Here is a 16122-nt window from a genome sequence, read left to right on the forward strand (position 1 = left end):
TGACAATTCCAAGACTAAGTCCAAACTGAGAATTAGACCCACCCATGAGTACAAATAAATAATCAAATCGTGGCCTGTCTGTGAAACCGCTGATGCAGAGGATGAAAAGAACACTCGCACATTGGCCAGAGTGTAAGGAAACCCCGATCTTAAAACCTTGACAAGGTGCCAGATTGATTTTTCCTGTTCTCAAAGAGGACTCTGGCAGAAACAAGAGAAGCTCCATTAACATCCGTAGCCATGGCACTCTACCATGATTTCTGAATTAGAAAAGCCAGTCACTAAGATTATCAAAACACTTCTCATTATCTCTGCTCACTTCATTCTATAATTGAGACACTCTGTCTCGATGCAAGTCGATATAGTAGCAGCAGCAGTGTCTACTGTGGCCCAAACCGTGATCAATTGTAAAGTAGGCTCACTGAGTGCATGCATAATGTCACAGAGGAGGGACTTCAGGTTGTATTTGAATGAATATTAGTTTATCCATCTATATGGTGGAGTGTGGTTAAACACTATTATGGCAAATTTTGTATTTAAACTCATGTGGCATAAGATGCAACTGAAACTGTCCTATAAAGTAAAATTTGAGCAGTGCAATTTATCAAAAATTATTGAACAGTTTTGTTTTTCCATAACTTATGGGTTTTTTGCTGTATCTTCAAATGACCAACATTACATTTAAGATGGAGAAGTAGTTAGCTTTAGTAGTAGCTGCAGCAGATCATTAAGCCAGAAAGATTAATGCTACATTGCAGTTTCTGCAAAGTTGAGCAAAGGGTTGTATAGTGATTTTATTATTACAGAAAGATTATTACTGGTTATAAAGTAAGATTCTTTAGGCTGGCATGGTTGAGTAAGACAATCTTTGATTTGCTTTCATTTAGCTGCACAAGGTTTTAGGACATGCACTGTTGATGAAGCTCTTCAAGTAAAAGCCGGTGTCATCTGCATAAGAATGCAAAGACATAGCTTCGGGTGGGACCAAGAAAGGACTTCTGCGAAAATGTCAGATATTATAAATTATAAATAAGTATCTATAGTGACAGAGAATGATCCGCTTAATGTGAGAGCTTTGCCAAATATAACTGCTTCATGATCTGATATCTAACATAATTAAGAAAAGACCAAAAGAAAACCCTGAATCAAAAGACGTGCAATACAATGGTTTGCAGATATCAGATATGCTGAAAATACCAACTAGTAAAGCTCTATCAATTTAGACATAACATCCTAACTTGGATGAAAAGGGTTTTCAGGGTTTAACGTTTAAAAGTCTACAGTGGTACTAGAGAAAAAAACCAAGGGAATTTCGGCATTAACCAAGAAACAGAATTATTCAGAAGCAGGAAAAGTACCAGTGGAGACGAGGGAACACTTGAAGTGCTTTGGGTAGACTACTACACCTGTGTACTTCACAGTCCAATTCATTTCTGATTTGTTGCTCTGGTTACGCCAGCTTTCAAGTACAACCATTTGTATTACATGCAAATAAACAGCAAGTTAGGCACAGTATATTCACGTAACGGCTGCGGCCATGACTGACAGCTGAAGTCACGAGGACCCACGAGATCTCGCAAATTCACGTAGAATAGAACCACAAAACCAACAACAGTTTGTTTCCATCCAGAGGAGTAGAGGGGAAACAACTCTGTGCTGTGTTTTCAAGGTGTAGTGCAAGGAAATATGATCCACCGTGAGTACGGCGTATTTTATTTTGAAAATTAACCGGATGTTTTATTTTGCTTCTGTGCTCGACTTCCTGTCCTACGCTATCTGCCGTGTACTGAATTGCTGCGGAGCTCTCCGGCGTCGGGCTAAAAAAATAGAAGCTCTGCGTATCTGCTGCGGATCGCCGGAGCTGGGACGGAGTCAGACCGCAGCCGTTCCATGGTCAGTGAAAATACACACATTGACTTTAATGGAAACCTAATGACTCCGCCGCCGTTCCGGAGCGGATCCACAGACGTTGCGCAACCGGTGGAAATTGGGGGTTATGTTTTTGATAAAAGGTTTAGTATTGTCAAATAAGTATAGCAATGATAAATATAAAAGGGAAGTAGGGATGTCCCGATCCCGATCACAGTATCGGATGAGACTATTTTGGCATCGGGGGATCGGCATTCACGCAGTTTACCATACCCCGTTCATGTACATCAGCTTGTAGTGATCACCGCCTATTATCCATACACGTCCTGCGCCACAAACGCACCACCAGACTTCCTGGATGCTGGAATTTTCAAACCAAGATGGGCGCGGCCACTCACCAGGGAGTGTCTCTTGGCTTGCTAGCCCTTGGCAACAAGTACAAAAAGTCTGTCTTTCTTAGTCACCCTTTTATTTTACAGAAGCGGATTGCTCTAATTCACCACACTTCTTCCGTGATTCCACCAGGAACCCACGCTTTAAGGCCGTTATTCTCTGGAGCAGACATCGGTAAACACAAGAATAAAAACAAAGATTGACTATTAAGCGCAAGAGGCATCACTAAGTTTAGTTTTCGTTGTCCAAAAGGGGAACTTGAGACTTTATTTTTGGTTGGGGGTGGGATCCTAAGAGAACTATTTTGGTGTTGAGAGAATAGAGGGAATGTTATTAACTTAACCTAACTACTCCAGGAACTCAGTACTGGAATGCATAAATTAAGTTGAAAACATTACTGCAGAAATATTACAATGATTTCTTCAATGGGCTTATGGGCCATAAGAGAAAAAAAAAAGACTGACAGCATTTCCTGGTAAGCATACAGACAACCTGCCTTTGCTCTCTCATTTTCACTAGTACCCGATACACTCTAAGATGATAGGCTATGATAATTTTGGTTAAATGGGCATTTCCTCAACAGCACCTCATTGGCTTTTTTTCTGAGACTCTCTCAAACTTCAGTCACTGAACGGTTTCAAATAAACAACCCAGACTTTGGGTCAGCTTACAGAGTTAAAGGACATCTGATTTTATCAGACTCAGAGTCAGCGGTGATGTTGGGGGTTGGGGTAGTCAGTCAGCTCGACGAGCTCAAGCTCTTTCTCATTAGAGGATAATCAGCGTGACAGTCGCGCCCAACTGCCTCCACTTAGCTCGACTGAAACCAGGCTTCAAATCAACATTATTAACTAATGTGAAGACACCGCTAAGCTAAACCGCGATGCACGTTTCCTTTTATCCTTTTCCGATTAAGCAGAAAGTCACCATGTGCCAGATGTTGCCACAGCTACCACAAACTCGTTGTTCGAGGGTCCATTTTTGACATTATTAAAAAGGCACTTACATGCTTATTTGCACTTGAAACTAATTAACTACAAAGGGGAGCTTGCAAAGAGGAAGAAAGATACCCCTTCCCAGGTAACGTGAGAAGCAGCCCAATGTTCCGCATTTTATTCCTGAGATGCTAAAACCAGGTCTACATAGAACAAGGAGAAAATCAACAGGCTTCAAGACGTATAACACCACAATCCAAACACCAATTATAGAGATTTTTTTTTTTATATAAGATTTTTTTGTCTAAAGCTATGTTGCAGTTGCTTAACAGACACAGGTTAGCATATTACAAAATGTAGTTTGTGTGCGAGTACACATTTGTTAAGAATTCTCTCTCTCTCACTCTCATATATAAATCAAGCATTTGCCCATTTGCTTCCTGGTTAAACTAGGGGTGGTAACTTTGTTTAAAGAGCTTTAAAGACAGTGTACAAGAAGAAAAGTGTGCTACCAAGAAAGCAAATCTCAAAAGAAATTATAACTTAATGTTATTTGGTCCTTATTTCATTGTGGATAACTAAATTCAGAGAAGCAGCAGATACATTTAGGGTAGGGCATGCACATACCGGTGACAAACACGGCTTCAAACTGTACCAACTGTAAATTGGCATTATCTTGAGTGTCCATGTGGAATATTTTCCCCACTCAAGCAATCAAAGTTATATTGGGGTTTTTCTCCTCAATCCAGAATGTCAACAGAAGAGGAGTTAAATAAATGTGTTGGGAAAAGTAAGTTGGTTTTTCTACTTAAATACTGACTGACAAATGAGGGAGTAGGAAGAGTTGTGAAAGGACAAGGCCTGAGGCTAAAGAGCAGACAGTCACTGCTCGGTATGTGTGTCTCTTTATGGGTCTTTGTGGGAGTGTGTGTGTTTATATATAATAGAATAAGATAAAGACCCCATTTCTTCGCTTCAGTCTTTTGTGTATTGTTTATTACATGCATTCCTGCAAAGGCAGCCTGCCAGGCCGGATTCCAGCAAATTCCTGCTGAAATGAAGGCATTCAGCCACATGTATTTATAACTTCTCTGGAAATCTTAAACTGTTAAACTAGTTTAATCCATATTGAATCTTCTACTAACATACTGACCGATGAGCAGAAATCTGTATTACAGCAACAACAGCACCACAGAGAACACTGGCCTAACTATGAGAAGACAACCGGCCACTGCTGAGCGATTAATTTCCTACACCGTTTGTGGACAGTTGAGGCGTTGCCACGTGAACGTCTAGCTAGCTAGAGGGCATGGACAACCATTAACCTAACATAAGTGCCTGCCTTCTTCCAGGAAGCTTCACACGCACTCAGGCGTCCCGTCAGATGGTTCGGTGAAAACGCAGGTCTTCCCATTCATTTTGAATTGGGGTGGTGCATTTAGGCTGCGGAGGAGCACCGGGAAAAAAAACAACCTAAGTGGCCTGGGGCTAAAAGTTGAGACCGATTTAACTTTTGGAGAAACGCAACCCTGCGACGGCCAGTCATGTAACCGGCGATCCGACTTGGCAATCCGTTTTGAGGCGCTGCGAGAGCCCCGTTCAGTAAACCTCAGTGCCTCTATCGCTGCCACAACAGAGTTAAAAAAATAAATAAATAAAAGCGTAACTGCCCAGGAGTTAGTGTAACAGCTGACTGTTTCCTGCGACAAGCACAAAGCACAGTCCCTCGGTCTCATTTCTTTTTCGGTGAAATGAAGCTGCCTTTAAGTGCAGTCGGAAAGGTTGAGATCCATAAACGATAGGATGGAAAACAAGTCCACTTGTGCTACATTAAAAAAAACACAACAGGACGTCTCACAAATGGGCAATTGAAGTGACACTCCCACTGCCGCACAACCCCCACAATTTTTTTTTATTTGGTCTGAACGCGCCCTATCAGAGGCCAAGTCAAATAACTTCACTCTTACATGGTAGCTTTCCAAAAATCAATGCAACAGTGATCTGTTCCCGAGAGGCACAAGTGTCACATTCAAACATTGACGAGTATCAGGAGGAAGCGCCAATTTAGACCCAATTTATAATTGATCAGTATTACTGCAAGCTTTTGACAGTGTAGAATCAATTACTGGCAATTCTTTCTAATATTTCTATTTCACATCCCATTAAATAGGCCCTTTTGTCATTCCACCTTATGTAACGTCACGTTGCAACTGACATCTACCTCCTAAAACCGCAAAAGCAGGCAGTAACCTCTGACAGTGAGTGCTGACACTGACACACGCACTCAATCAATCAATGCTGGCATTTGATATGCTGGAAAATGTACGTAAAGCAGTGGAGGAGTGACATGTTCCATTTCACAGATAGTAAGTTACACCCAGAATGGAGATGAAAAACCAGGCTTAACTGTATTGCAACGCTTTCGTATTTTATTCCAATACTGTATTGTTGGTTGTTGGTGCAGCATAATTTGCTTAACCTTTTCCAATGTTCACTCCCACTTTTCAACTCCCATTATCCCTCATCAAACAATTTTTAGACACAGCGCACGCTGGTCTTAAACTCCTGGAACTACACTGCTGCGAACAACCATAGTTTCCATGTTGCAAAATAGCAATATGCGGGTCTTGGGAAGAGTCAGGCTAGTTTTCCTTGTGTTATATTTTGCAACGTAATCATGCTGAAACATCAAAAACAGCGCCTAATGTTAAATATGTTTGCCTTATTCAGATGTCTGACAGCCTTGTTTACATATTTGCTGCCACCATGATCCATTCATGAGTCATCCATTACAGGAAATGACAAGGTCACATGTGCATCCACCTTGAAAAAAATGCAAGTCAGCTAGGTCAGATCTCAAATGCTCAGTCAACCTGAAAACTAAAAAGGGCACAGGTTTGCTTGCTTTTTCCTCCGATTGTAAATAATGTTGACTTCCTTCAGTTCTCCATCTACCTCTCCTAGTCTACTTGGCTATCTGCTTTCCTTCTCTCCAACATCATCAATCTTCTTTTATGGTGCCTGCCAAATTAAAATGCAAAGCAAACAGGTAGACTGTCAGACATCATATTCTCCCTTTTATGTCAGCACGTAATCTATTTTCTTTGGCAGACTACAGTATGGTACAAGTAAAACCAAAGACAACCATTCACGATGGCACAAGTGCTCTATTTCAGCAGTGCCATACTACATATTCATATTTAGTCTGACATATTCACAGCTTGGAGGATCTCAATAATTCACTTTACTACTAATAACACTAAAGCTGAATTTATGCTTCTCTGTCGACTTGTTTCACTGCTCCTGCAGTAGATGCCTACGGCGTGGAAACTGATTTATAGTTCAGCGTAGGATTTAACCCGTTGATTGTCATGGCACCGCTCAATAGATGGATGTGTTGTACATTATCAGGCCGTGTCGTGCATTTATTACACACCCAAAGTAATTGAGCTTTGCCTTCATTTATTCGCTTTGTTGTGGGCCGAGCTCATCGTGGTTAGAAGGACTTCAGAGGAAATGGCTTTGCAAGATCACAAAATACACAGTTTGTCTAACATTACTGAAAAGGAGGATACAACCTGCTTCATGTTGTCTTACCTGGCCAGAAATCCTACCAGCAATGGAAAAAAGGTAGGAGAAAACACAAAGATCACAGTTGTTGTGATCTCTATGTAGCCCGTTGCCCCGCACATAGAAACCACACCATCTCAATAGAGGCATAAATCTGCCTAAAGCTGTTGAGTGATACTTTACCCACCCATATTTTTCCAAAACTAGTCGGGACAGTCCAATCCACTTATGTTTAAACCACAAGATTGCTTCTCTGACTGTTTAGACAAATGTCCATACTTTTTTACGTTTTTATTGTCATGTGCAGTAAGCATTATGGCACTGAAGCCAGAAGCAAACAATGTACACTGGCTGCAGATACAGTGTCATTCATGTTTTTTTGTCCTCTCTCTTTCGATAACAGTGTTTCCTCTATGTTGATTTTGTAGTGGCGGCCCACCATGGCAAAAATCCTGCCACCACGGTATCAGAAATAGGGCTGTACAAAAAGTGTAGTCGCGGTTGCCTTTTAAACGATCCTGCCGACATAGTGCGACACATCGCAATTTAACGACAAGTAGAACTATTCAGAGGTTATTGGGCGCGTCCAGTTTAACTCCACATACTGTTGCGTTGATGGAGTTTATTGCCAAAACGTTCACTTTCTTCCGAGTCGACTATTAAACGAACAGCTCCACTTAAAAACGTCACAGTTTTTATGTTGCAGCGATGTGTCAGTTCCGTTTCATACGTAAAACATTTTGCGCGGGGGCTGTTGGGACAGACCTGCCCCCACTGCTAAAATCCTAAAGGAAACCCTGCTATAATATGTGAATCAAGTGTCTGATTACTGCAAGGGTTTTGCTTTATTTGCTTGTTTTTGAGTTCCTGCAGAGGTCCCCGAGGTAGAACTAATCCCGTGCAGATATTTGGACATTTTCGACAAAACACAACAGTAGCACTCTTTTTTTTGCAAAAGGTGCAAGATTTAATGCCAAGGACAAGAGAAATCAGTGTGTTGGTTACCAAAAACAGCAACCAGACTTCACAAAATGGTTGTCACTGGTCCAAAATGTGGTTGCCGAGGGCAACTGGCCTACCATAACTGTCGAACCGTAAGGGCCCTCATACGATTGCCTGCAAGTGCACGCCAAAACAGACTAATTTGCTCAAAATTGGTAGATTTAATGGGGATTTCTTGCAACTGATAGAACACAGATGTGAACCAGTTTTGAAATCAACCTACACAAGTGTAAAGCAGAAAGAAAAAAACCATCCAGTACTAGTTTCTTTAGTTGTGTTTTCACTGTTGAACAACTGAAAACACATATTGCCTAATAAACTATCCCCATGATATTTAAATATGTTAAGGAGAATCAAACAACTAAAGCCTGTAATACCAGTCCATCTTTTAATCCATGCTCAGTAAAAAAAAAAAAAAAAAAAAAAGGAACTGGACATGATCACTGTGAGCCTGAAATTACGACTCTTCGGTGGTATATAAAACAAAGCTGTTTTGATGGCAATAGGTTTTAAAGTAAAATGGATAGAACGTTTTGGTTCACCATGTGTGTCCAGGTAGTGAGGTGAAACAGCATAGCAGCAACTCGGTTAGTAATACTTAACACAGCTGTGGAAAGGAAAAAACAATGACTACTTTTTCATATAGTATTGACATTTGAATTGAAGTTCCACTTCATCATTTGTTTCCACTTTAGAGTACAGCAATTTTACCCTTTGTGGATGTTCTCTCAATTACTCGTCAATATCACAAGTGGTGCCTGTGCCATCCGACAGAGCCTATGCTTTCTCTTTGATTCTACAGAGAATAGTGGGTTCTGCAGTATGATTAGGGCAATGGGGACAGTGTCTCAGAACCACCCACTGCCGCTTCGCTCAAGTATTGATGTAGCTCTGAGGAATTCCCACACATCACAAGATCTTTCTTGCTCTACGATAATAATATCAACTCAAAAATGTATCTTTGTAAAAGACTGCTAAAAATCAAGCTTAGAGCATCTGGGAGGGCACTAGCCTGAACTGCTTTCTCTCAATAAAGTATTAAAGTTAGAGCTGGGCAATATATCGATATTACATGATATCGTGATATGAGACTAGATATCGTCTTAGATTTTAGATATCATAATATGGCATAAGTATTGTCTTTTCCTGGTTTTAAAGGCTGCATTACAGTAAAGTGATTTATTATTTTCTGAACTTACCAGACTGTTGTAACTGTTCTATTATTTGCCTTTACCCACTTAGTCATTACATCCACATTACTGATGATCTATCAAAAATCTCATTGTGTAAATATTTTGTGAAAGCACCAATAGTCAACACTACAATATCGTGATATTTGATTTTCTCCATATTGCCCAGCCCTAATCGAAGTGTAGAACAGCGAAACAATTTCCTATCATTTTCCAACGTGACATCACGACTTTGCGTTAAACATACACGCCCACTTTCTTAAGCCAAGTGGCGTGTTATGTGTACGCATTTTGAGCTATCCGCGTATATGTCTACGCTGTATACAGCGGACGGCAGTCTGCAACGTCACAGCGTAAACATACACGCCACTTTCTAAAGCCACGTGGCGTGTTATCGCGAGGCTACGGTTGGGTTTAGGAAACGTCACACGCAGGTTGGGTTTAGGAAAAGAAGAAGCGGCTGCGTAGTAAAACAAAACATGGAAAGGAAACGCCACACGCGGGACACGATCCCCGCTCTCCTGGGTGAAAGTGCTGTGTTCACACTATTCGCAACGGCGTCAATTCAGACGCAACCGCAAGGTAATGTAAGTCAACAGAGGCCAAACGGCGTTGATAAACACGCTAAAAAGCGAGTATGCGTCTTGATAGCACGCCAATAATGGCATACGAATTGGCGTGTCATACATTACGCCACTTTGTGAGATCAGTCTGAATTTTCTGTACGCTGGTATATTAATCAGCCATTTGTAGGTGGAAAGTCGTCGTGTGTATCTTGTAGGGCTGTCCTTGACTAAAGAAATTCTTAGTCGACTAACACTTATACGATTAGTTGATTTAATCGACAGAGCTGTGCGCCTTGAGAGGTGGTTAAGACTAGAAAAGCACAATATAAATGTAGTTAATTAACCATCTGTAAAACTGAGTTTCTCCACAATTAATCCTGCAAAAGCACCACTTTAAATCTTGTGTTTACCATAAATGTGCTGAGAAGTTTCTTGGAAATGAGTAATTAAGCATGAATAAGCATAAAAAATGAATAATCGACTAAAGAAATCTTAGTCGACTAAGACCAAAACGACCGATTAGTCAACTAATCGACTAAGAGGTGGCAGCCCCAGTATCTTGCGATGAAAAGATCACCAGTGTCAGGGACAAGTGAAGCGAGGGTGATTAACGAGGTCACGTTGCTTATGAGTGGATGAATGAAGACCGTACTGAAAGCAATTGCGTGTTAACATGTAAACATACTTTGCAATTTGACAGGGCTTCGTTATGACAACACAACAATAAAATCCAACCTATCAAAATCTGCTTGAATTGACTCACAATTTCCTTTCTAAGAACACAGACGGTACTTCCAACCGAAGGCAAAAGAGACAGCAATTTTGCAGCACTCAAAAGCTGACAATATCTTTATATCTTGTGTGTGTGGGGGGGAAAGAGTTGAGTGTAACCTGGGCTTGCATCCCGGGAAAAGATGGATCACCAGTCTGTGGCAAATCAGCAACAAGCATTCAAAAGGGTGATCTTTTCTGCTGTAATTGGCAATTCGCTGGTGAGGAATCCACGCAGTGCTATAAAAACCAAAGCAGATTTGCATATTCTTTGACCCACGTTACGACTTCACAGTTCAAATGACAAACGTCCCATCTAGTCGACGTTACAAATAGCAGCTCCAGGAAATAAAGCAAACAAAAATAATTCTAAATGCAGATCCATTTCAGATCTTTTGTTTACTCTAACTCGTTGCGTCTCAAGTAAAAAAAACAAAAAAAATAATAAAAAAAAAAAAAACACCTCATGGTGCTTTGACATTTGAAAAAGAGCAAATAAAAAGCCGTTTTAAGCCATTTTAATTAATGATGTTTTCAAAAGACTCTGGTCTGCGAGTGGAGTGAGCCGTTGTTTCCATTGCTACCATTTCTGCAACATTTAAATATTTCTCAGGTGCCTCTTATTGGCTGAAAGCTGCATTTGAACCTCCGCATTTTGTTCCTGTTGGAGATGAAGAGATGATCCAAATGCTGTTCAAACCTTCCACTCACAACAGCTCCAGATGGCACTCCTCTCACAACAGTTATTATACCAAACACCACAATACAAAACACTGAACCCATCACAGTAAAAATTGTGATGCAGGCTACCTTCTCATGCAGACCTATTCAACTGCTACTAAACACATTCTAATGGGAGCCCACTTTATGCGACGTGTGCAACATGCAGCTGTAGATAAAACAGAAAATAAAAAGATTGCACTGGATTCTGTATTAAAGGCTGCAACTAAGGACTATCTTCAGAATCCATTAATCGGCCGGTTATTTTCTTGATTAATCATTTTGTTTGAAGGCAATGTCATCAAGAGACAAACGGACTACTATTATGTTAAGAAATGGAAAAAGCAGCACATTTTCACATTTGAGATTTTCACTTTGGATTATTTAATTCAAAATATGATATAGTAGTTGCCGACTAATCATATTTTGATTGATGTAACTCTAATGTGCATTGACAGACATCTAAAAGGGCTAAAACACACAGACAAAAAAATGTGACTGTTAAATCCTGAGACTACCCAAACGGATTTTTTTTAATGCATTCATGCATTAATTCTTCCTGTTAAATGCGGTAAAAAGTGCTGTGTGCAGTTGGATTGATTTTAATCTACAATTACTGACTACCATCTGGAAGTCAGGTCATGTAATGATGCAGACTCTCAAGTCTTGGATGTTGGAGCTTCCAACCAGCACTTAAACAAGCCCAAAGCCCCATCACTTGGGCCCCCCCCAAGTGATGGGGATTACTTTGAATAAATCTCAAACTTGGGGAAATCTGTATAATGTTTTAAGATGAGATAAGATACACCTTTATTGATCCCCAGAGGGAAAATTCAGAAACTACAAAAGGTTACTCCATCCACATCTCGACCTGTCTAATGACACTAACTACATTATGAGGCTTAATATGGACTGACCGCTGCACTAAGGGAATTAAGGAATGCATACGCTTCTCATTTAGCATGCTTTATAAGTAAAAACCCAAGGACATAAGTGCATATGGGGGTGTACATTCACTTAAAGTAAATGCCTTCATTCAAGTGCTTTTAAGGTGCCTGAAAGCCTTTAAATTACCAGCTACCTTTAAGGATATGGGCTAAATCCTTTCTTACGATGCCGTCAGCTGGTGTAAAGCCATGAGATGACGGGAGCCTTACAAAGCCAACATAATCCCCTTCTCCTGGACTAATCTGATGCCCTGGTCCTCTAAACAAACACTGTTAACTTCTCTTCTTCTACACTGTTTCTTTGATAGCCGGTCTGATGTAGAACGGCTTTTAAAAATGTGAAACGCTGTTCAAAATCAACCCAAAACTTAACTTAATATTTTCTTCTAGCCAACAGAAAAACCCATTTGCACATTTGAGTAAAAGCCTAAACTACCATCAGTTGTTTCCATGTCCCCCCCCCCCTGAAAAAGGACATGTTCCAGCAGCTCAGTTATCACAAAAATCAAACTGGTGAATAAGGCAATAGTCGTTTCCTCAATGGGCTTTGCTCTTATGTTCACCTCAGGCTTTACACGTCTCTGAAACTATAAAATGTCATGTTATTGTGTGGAGCTTGGAGTCCTAAATTTCCCTTCCACTTTACAACTGATGGCTCTGTCAGATTGCATAAAATGTGCCTGACATGCTGCAATTAGGCTCCTAACACCCTTACAATGATTAAAACAAATGACTACTAAAACATGTAATCATATTTGAGGAGGAACTGCCTTTGAAAAGGTAGTCGGGCTGGTAAGGAAGCACAGTGAGCTAGTACTGACGTTTATTTGTAAGAAAATATAAAAAAAGAACAAATAAACATTTGTTTTGAAGAAGTACTGCAATTATTAACAGGAACACCAGTGCGCCAACTATTATTTTGCCAGCTACATCATTTCAATTTAGGGTGGGGGGTGGGGCGGGAGAATCCTTGGCAACGTGAAACCCTTTCGGCTCTCTTGTATTGATTTCATTATGACGAGTACAACATTAGAAGAATAAGTAATAACAGTTCTCAACGTAAAACAACCTTAAAATGTATAAAAATCAATCCAAAAAGAGTCAGCAAGGAATCAATACTGACCAAACTATTTAACAGGCTAAGAAATAGGCTTGAATCATTTATAGGCACAGCTGACAAATTACAGTAGCTCTAGTAAAGTTGATCTTCTCACACGCACCGTACCAAAGCCTTTTCGAAACGGTTTGGAAAAGGGCGGGCGGTTTGAAAAAAAAAATACCTGGCAGGGGATTGGATAAACCATCTGTCTATCGTGTTCGCTAGTGTTGTTTGGAACGATCAGTTGCAACCGTCGCACACGCCTAAACCACACCCAAGCCTGCCAGTAGCTCCCCGCCAGACGCAGATTAGTTTGGTTTGCTGCAGTTTGGGCACATACGCATTACCTGAAGCCTGACCTGGAAGATGGATTTTCGTGTGCCATGTGATCCCGCGATTCTTGCGTGATCTCGTGACATCGCGAGAATCCTGCTGCCGTGCAAAGTCAGGGGTTTCCCTGCCATTATACAGCTTAGGAGCAGCGCCTACGTTTTTTTTTTTGCACTCCGCCTAAGCGTATGAATGTAAAAACAATGCGGAGAGCATCTGGACAACGAGCCGACAGTAGTAGTTGTAGTTGTAGTTGTGGTTGTTATAATACACCAAAGAAAGCAAAGGGTTTAGCTACGGCGCTAGCAACAACTTCATTAAAGACTCTCTAACTTAAAGTGGGCTGGCTTTAAGGTGGACCAGCTATTCGCATTTTAGGTGACAAGCTGCTCCTCCGAGTTCTGATTTAGTGAGCTCTCCCTCGCTGCAACCGACAACCACTAAGCTTTTGCTATGCAAATAATTGCGTGACGGCGTCACCAATATGCAACTGAGTACGTAAGGTCATTTGCACCTAACCGCAAGCAAACCGACGGCTGTTGCCTTCTGACCTCTGTGACAAAGCGTTAAGTACTACAAAACCAGAAGTCTGCTGCTAGCTAACTGGTTGGTAAACTAAGAACTTCCGAAACAACTGAATTAACGCATGGTGTAAATCAGCCATGTTTATGGTAGGGCTGGGCTATATGAAGAAGACTTGGATCCCTTAGTTTAGTTTTTGAGAGAATTGTGACCAAGATACACAGGGTTTCCTCTAAGTTGATTTTGTAGTGGCGGCCCACCACAGCAAAATTTCTGCCACCACAGTATCAGAAATAGGGCTGTACAAAAAAAAAAAAAAAAAAAAAAAAAGTAGGTTGCCTTTTAAATGATCCTGCCGACATAATGCACCATTACGACATAATGTTGGCTGTTGCTCACATTGCAATATAACAACAAGTCGAACTATTTAGACCATTTAGTTATTGGACGCGTCCAGTTGTTGTTCACACAGACCTGCCCTCATACGCACACTCACTAAGGCTACATCCACACCACTATGTTTTCATTTTCAAACAGCACTTTAAAATTAAAATAATCTATCTTCACAAACGTTTTAGCACTGCTTCAGAATTAATCTCACACACCTCAAAACACATATCGCAGACCAGTCCTGTACACTGGCCAATCATGTGCCGGAGTAAGGCTGATAACGCCGTTGGACAGGGGAATGGTTGCAAATTGCTCAAATAATAGTTCCTTTTTGCGCATGCAGGCAGTAGTAGCATTACTAACAGCTGCTAGAACCGACAACAAGGTCAGAAAGGTAATTCGTTATTCATGTTGAATTAACCATTCTGGATAATGGTCACGTGATAGGGGCATGAGGAATCAAGGAAGGACATGTTGGGTTTGAAGAGACCATCAGGAAGCGAATGTGGGTGTTATTTTAAAAGTCTGCTTTTTCGCCCATCCAGACTAAAAAGAGGTTCAGCTGTGTTTCCAGTGTCTCCGTTTTAGGGGTTCTAAAAAACGCTGAAGTAGTGAGGACACAAGGCAAAAACGCAGCAAAACGTTATGAGTTTTTAAAACAAAAACGTATTAGCGTGGATGTAGCCTAAGACTAGATGCCCATTCATTTAGTCACGCCAGATGGAGGACCTTAAGAATTGCACTGTAAGCACAAAACAGTGCTAAAAACAGAAACATAAATAGCATACATGAACAACCAACCATATTTGACTAACTGTTGGCAGTGGTGAATTTGGAATGACAAATTTATTTTGCAATTAAAACCATCATCATTCCTCATTTTGCCTATGCAAATATGGCTAAGTCAACTTTAGACGAATACCACCCTGTTTAAAAGGCAACAAAAGGGTTGCAGACTACAGTTAGCAACGGTTTTGAAGAAACGTCTTCATGTTTTAGCTTTTTAGCTAACCAAAGATAGATATTTGGCCAGTCTTTAATGTGGCACAGTCCTACTCCAATGGAGCAGCATGGACTACAGTGTCCATGCTGGTCCAGTGGTCTTGTATAAAATAATAATTGTGCTTTCATTAAATTAAAATCACTTCAGGAAGAAAGGACAGTCCCAAGAACATGAGCCAACAAAAAGGATCTGAGTAACCTGGAGAGAAGGCTTCCACATTTATTGGACCACAATCCACCATTTTAATGAGATCTTGTCCCCTTGGAGAAGACTTTGTTCTAGATAGACCTTGTTTCAGAAGTGTAACAAACTGTTGTTACAGTGACACCAGTAGCGGAAGTGAAAGCTAAATAGTCAGTCTCACACATATTCTCACATTTTGTTGAAACCGCAAGAGTAAAAAAAAAAAAATTTCATTTTCTGTTTATCTTGAGATCAAAACCCCCCTCACGGATGCCCTGGGGTCCCTGGTGCCCTGCTTGGGAAACACTGTAGACACAACACTGGTGGAATCTGTAGCTTTAACTCTGTCAAACTAATGTTAAAACATTTTGTTGCCTAACATTGAACTCTAATGGAAAATTATAAATGTGGGCAGGCACGTGTTCTTTTTTTTAAACAATTAATAATCGTTGCTCTCCTCGAGCTGGCCGTTACTATCCACGTTAGTTAAATAGCATTAGTTAGCGATTTTATTGGGAGGTGCTATAGCGTTACTTAGCTACCAGTTTTACACGTTAGTTACACTTCCAGAAGCTAACAGAGCTAATTTAGCTTGGTGTACTGAGCTAATCTGCCTACTACGCTTGCTGGCA

General features: G+C 40.7%; 1 protein-coding gene across 1 annotated transcript in view; it reads right to left on the reverse strand.

The window, feature by feature from the left end:
• The window catches only part of znf609b (zinc finger protein 609b), an 86837-nt gene that overhangs the window by 69985 nt on the left and 730 nt on the right, over nucleotides 1-16122 (reverse strand). The gene's annotated exons all lie outside the window — the stretch shown is intronic.

The sequence above is a fragment of the Perca flavescens genome, chromosome 1 (assembly GCF_004354835.1).
Source record: "Perca flavescens isolate YP-PL-M2 chromosome 1, PFLA_1.0, whole genome shotgun sequence".
NCBI classification, from domain to species: domain Eukaryota; kingdom Metazoa; phylum Chordata; class Actinopteri; order Perciformes; family Percidae; genus Perca; species Perca flavescens.